Source organism: Girardinichthys multiradiatus, chromosome 2 (genome assembly GCF_021462225.1).
Source record: "Girardinichthys multiradiatus isolate DD_20200921_A chromosome 2, DD_fGirMul_XY1, whole genome shotgun sequence".
Taxonomy (NCBI): domain Eukaryota; kingdom Metazoa; phylum Chordata; class Actinopteri; order Cyprinodontiformes; family Goodeidae; genus Girardinichthys; species Girardinichthys multiradiatus.
In genome coordinates, this window is record NC_061795.1 from 46,716,028 (window position 1) to 46,722,030 (window position 6,003).

Sequence of the window (6,003 nt, forward strand, 5' to 3'; positions counted from 1 at the left end):
AGTTTAGACAGACCAATTAACCTAAAAGTCATGTTTTTGGACTGTGGGAGGAAGCAGGAGTACCTGGACAAAACACACACATTCACAGGGAGAACATGCAAAGCCCATGCAGAAAGACTACCAGCCAGGAGTCAAACCTGGGAACTTTTTGCTGCACGGCAAGAGTGCTACCGACGGCGCCACTGTGCAGGCCTGAATCATCATCATCATTAAAAAATGTATAAGACTCATGCTGCAGACGGAAACTTCTGACCAGAACAGTCAAAGTCCTCTACACAAAAACCCAAAACCATTTCCTTCCATTTCACATCCACATTTTATTTTTCCTTTTTCATATGCTGGTTGTACAACACAGAAAATAAACTCTGTTGTCAACAAAGAGCAAGTATTTGATTTCATAAAAGTCTGTTAGCTTTGTTGAAAATTCAACAGCTATCAGGAGTTCTGCTGCAGACAAAGCTTCAGTCTCATGCTTTTCTTTGCTGTACATGGTTTTATTGCAGTTTTAATCATGGGACATGCTGGATGAATCTGCTTGTTATTTCATAAACAAAGGTATTCAAAATATGCATATCAAAAAAGTCACATTCCAAAGAATTTCACTTCAGTCTAAATTACCTGTCCTGCTTCCAAAAATGGGATTTAAAATATAAACTTCATCCAGAAAAATATGAGGGGAAGAAGATTTGAGTAGAACCATGAACAAATAATGCAAAGCCTAAACACAAGAGTGCTTAACTAAAGCTTTGCATTATAAGTCACAACAAACTTGTAATTTTCTGTAAAACAAAACAACAACAAAAAACCACAAGAAACGCCAGTTTAGAGTCTTTCTTTGCGTTTTTCCATTTAAAAATATATGTCCACCTGAGTTTAGGTAAGATTAATCTACCCATTAATCTAATTCTGCTCTGTTTCAATAAAACAATGCTTTAGGAGTAATCTTTATATTTTGTGAAGGACCCTGGTCAAATCACAAGGTGTCGTAATTTGTGTTGGGATTTTTTATTTGCATACAAGGCAGAAACTTTTGTTGAGGAAACAGGTTTTGGTGTTCAGAAGGACCAAACCAAATGAGGTTTTGCTCCACTGATGGAAGGTCTGTTGGTCAGTATTTGGATGTAAGAAAAGGACTGTAAAACTCCTTTACAAATTAAGTTCCATCACAGACAGCGCGTAATAAAACTGAAAATACATGACCATATAAGGAGTAAGGATGTGTTGTCTGGAACCGTGGAGCAGGACTGTTTTGTTGACAAAGAAGACCCATTTGCAATATGTCAAATGGATGAGTGGCTGCTTTAGAGGTAGCACTCTTACTTTCTCCAAAGGTAAGTGGGTGACGTTTGTGAAAACATAAGCTGAAGACACTGGATTTTTACCTCAATCACCAAAAGCAGCCTCTGAAAAAAATCACTTTTTACGAACAATTGGAAACTTTGCTTTAAGGGAAGGAACAACCCAAGGCTGAGGACAGAACACAGTTCATGCCACAACAATTCAGACTAGGAAACCAGTCCATTGAGGTGACCATGGATGTTATTTGCGAGGAAGGTCTCTTGATTTTCACTTTTGATTTGTTCCCTGTAAAAGACAAGTAATCTACTGATAATTTTACTTACACTAATTTGTTGCAGGAATTATTTTCTGTCTGAGCAAAATGAATGCCAGATTGTACAACAGTATTTTTAATTCTGTTGCTTCCAACACGTGTAGCATTAGCTTGATGCGACTTCAGGGCCAAACAACATGATGATGTAGGAAAACTGAATGGATTTAGAGTTTGAATGGGTATAACAGATGGTGTAGTCAGAATTACATTTTGACACCAACATTGCCATAATGCAGTTAAACCCTCACATATAAAACACAGAATTATCATGCGTAGAAAAAAAACGAGACTTTTGGCTGCTTCCGTTCACTGTTGCCAGGTTTGATAGAGCCACTGCAGAGTTTGCTGGAATAAATATGCTGATTAGAAATGGAGCAACCATGAACCAAAAGCCGTAAGAACTTTTAAAAATGATTTTCCATTGTTTTATGCACTGTTGCATAAGAGTACGATTTGAGGGGAAGGGTTAGTCTTTTCAATTTCAGTCAAAGAACAATTTGGTCCTATGACTACCAACACCTGTTACCTGAACAGTTCCTACCTTTATGCAAAACAATCCCCAACACAAATGCTAAACCTAGTGGCTAAACTAGGGTATTACATAAAACACACAAAAAGGCTCTGATAAATGCTTTCCAACAGAAATAAACATCTCTAGCTACAAGCCAACTAAAACTGGGTTCAAACACTTTTCATTTCTCAATCTGCAAGTTCAGTGTGTTATACTTGGTCAGCTTTCCCAAAAAATATAAAATTAATAAACTAAATAAAAATAAAAAACACCAAAGTCATATATCAAGAAACTGGGACACCCTATGAAAGTCTGTGTTGAACATATTTTGATACATGGATATTCAAAATAAATTTTAACAACACACACAAAAAAAACCATATATATATATATATATATATAAACAGAGAGAAAAAAACCCCATTAAAAGTCTGTTAAATGAAATAAAAAGTAAAATTTCTGATGAGGAACAAAGTAGGACACCTCCAAATTTATATAACCTCTCAAAATGGCTAAAATCACATCAGGTGCACATTATTAGAGTATCACTCAGCATTTTAAAGGAATGTCTGTAGTACCTTGTGAATCTGGTAAGGAATTTAAATCAGTATCCAAAGAATGTGAAATCAGCTATTCCTCTGCAGGGAAAGTTTTCCACAAGTGGAAGATATTCAAAACACCTGCCAACATGTCTAGGTCTTGCTGCCCAAGCAGGATCATCCTAAAAGCAGACCGCAAGATGCTGAAAGAAGTCTTCAAAAACCCTAAAAGGTAATCGCAGGGTCTACAGCAGACTCCAGCAAATGTTGCACGAGCTGAGCTTTCATGGGAGGTGTCCAAGGAGGGAAACCTTTGCTTGCTAAGAAAAACATGAAGGCCAGACTAAAGTTTGCCGGAGACAATGTAGTCAAAGAGCAGGAATTCTAGAAAAATGTTTTTTGGACGGGTTAGTCTAAATTTAATTATTTGGACACCAGAACAGGACATGTTTGGCATAAACCAACAGGCAGTGTTCCAGGAAAAGACCCCCTGACGAACTGTGAAGTGGAAGTGGTTTGGGGATACATGGTTTGGGGAAGCTTCATTGTAGCAGGACCTGTTCACCATCACAGAATCCACCATGAAAAACTGTATATCAGAGGGAGTTTGAGGAAAAAAATATGAGAACATCTATAAAATGAAGCTGAAGCAGAACTGGGCCATGCAGCATGACAATTACCTAGAATATACCAGTAAATCCACCAATGAATCGCAGAGAAAGTCGAAGCCCAGGTCTCATTGAGATGCTGTGGGGTGACCTGAAACAGGCTGAAGATGCAAGAAACCCCTCAAACATCTCACAGCTGGAAGTGAGGAGTGGAGGAAACTTTCTCCAGACTGGTGCCAGATGTGGTAGATGGATACAAAAAGGAACTCAATAAAGGTTTATCAACTAAAGGGGGAAACACTAGATATTATTGGGTAGGGTGTCCTAACTTTTTCCTCAACTAGAAAACAATTTGTGGGTTTCTTTTAACAAATAAAAAAAGGTTAGTTTTCGCTCGTGCACTTAAAATTACTTATGTGAACATTTATTAGTAGATAACTGAATACGTAATGGGTTGTAATTTTTTACATTTTGGATCTCCAATTTATGAAAACTCCCACAGGGATAAAAACTAGAACTAGATTTATAGACAGGGAGGCTGATTTTCTGTCTCGTTTAGAATGAGTCATGTGTTTTATAAAACTGAAGCGACAATGTTCTAGGTGTCGTAAAAATGAACAAGAAAATAATAAATACATATCCTAAATAAAAACAGAACAATATTTAAACCTAATTTTGGAAAGGCGAAACTGGGATTCTTTGCAGATATGAGAGAATACAACAACTGAGAAACCCACCAGACCATGCAATAGGTTGGTGCTAATGCTCAATGTCAAACACACTGATACAACAAAGCAACAAAAAGCATTCTTACACTATATGTACCACAAAATCGTTTTACAGAGGAAACAAGACATTCAAAGACAGGCTCAGTAGGAGATGAGGCACAATGTTTCAGTTTTTACATTTTCTTGTTTAAATACATTTTCTTCCAGAAAAACAAATAGTGAGAAAATGACCAGAACAGTTTCCACCAAAAATTAAACCAAAGCGGAAATCAGAGCAACCTTAAATATTGGGAAACGGAAGAACCACAAGAGATATGCTGGAAATACGTCTTCAAAACTCGAAAGAAACTGAGAACCTAAACTTCCAGGCTCATCCCATCATCCCGATGAAGGCTGAGCCACACGGTGAAATCAAAAGGAATCAGACTGTAAATGAGGTTTATGTGCTTAATAGAAACGTCCCATTTACTTCCAGCCCTCCACTGTCCACAGCTGATGTCAATGCTGACTGGTCAGCATTGACATCAGCTGTGAGCAGATTCAATGATTCATGTTGTTAAACTTTCTCCACAGTGTAGAATAAACCAAGCCATAACAGAGGATGCCACGAAGAGCTATTTACAGCATTTATACATATGAATCAGCTTCCTCTGGAACACAAACCCACAAAGTGTCAAAGTTTTAGCTTAGTTTAGAATAAAAATACTATCAAGGATTATCAGTTAAAAATGATGCTAAATGGAAAAATAGACTTTAAAGCCCATTTGGAAATTCATTGCTGCCCGATGAGAAACAAACATGCATTTAACGGCCCTCAGATGATAGAAGTATCAAAATAAAGAAAAATTATCAGCTGGTTTAAGGGTCATTCTACAGAAAATCAAAAATTAAGATCTGAAACTGAAACAAAGACCAAAAACAGAATAGATTTATTTTTCGTATTATGACACTGCCTTACAGTGCCTTGCAAATATCTTCGTAGCTGTTGATCTTTTCCACATTTTGTCTCAGTACAACCACAAACTTCTATCATTTTTGTCTGGATTTGATGCGACAGGCCACAAAAGAATGATAATTGAAAAGTGGAAGAAAAGGTTTTCAAAGTTTAAAAAAAAAATAAGAATCTGAAAAACAGGTCAAGCATTTGTATTCCTCCCCTTTTACCATCAGACTCCTAAACAAAGTCCCGAGCAATAAATGTGAAAACAGCTCCCCATGGGTGTAGCATGTTGTAGGGACACTTTCCTTTAGCATGTACAGGAAATCTGGTAGAGGCTACAAAAGACATAGGATTCAGCTTGAGCTTCACGTTGGAGGAGCTGCAGAGATCTCAGCTCAGGTGGGAGACCCTGTGCACCCTGAACATGCCCATGGTGAAACACTGTCTTTCTTTAGCAGGGGAGGAAACTGGTCAGACTTGATGGGAAGATGGGTGGAGCTTAATCCAAGAGAACCTGTTAGAGGCTGCACATCATGGACCCTATGCACAGCCAGATCTCCAAAGAGATGGTATAGATCAGGGGTCTCAAAGTACAGTCCTCTGGGCCAGTATCCTCCACATTTAAGATTTGTCTCTGCTTCAACACACCTAGATCAAAAAGTTAGGCCATTAGCAAGGCTCAATAGAACTTGATTGCATTCTGTAGAGGCAATTCAGAAATATGATTGAGGTGTGTAGGACCAGGGATACATCTAACGGTGCAGGACACCAGTCCCCGAAGGACTACAGTTTGAGACCCCTGGTTTTCGAGTGGTAAAATTGTCCGGTTAAAGCTCAGGTCTAAATCTAATAGAGAAAGTATAGAAAGACATTGAAAATGATGTTCACGCATGTCCTCCATGAAGTCTGCGTACGAATGATCTGTTTGCAACAGTGAATGTAGAAGCATGTATAGAAGAATAGCAAAATTTTCACTTGTAACGTGACAAAATGTGAAAAAGTCCAAGGGGTGTGGAGTCTTTTAAAGGGGCAGCAATTAAACTAATATTTATCAAAACCAAGAAA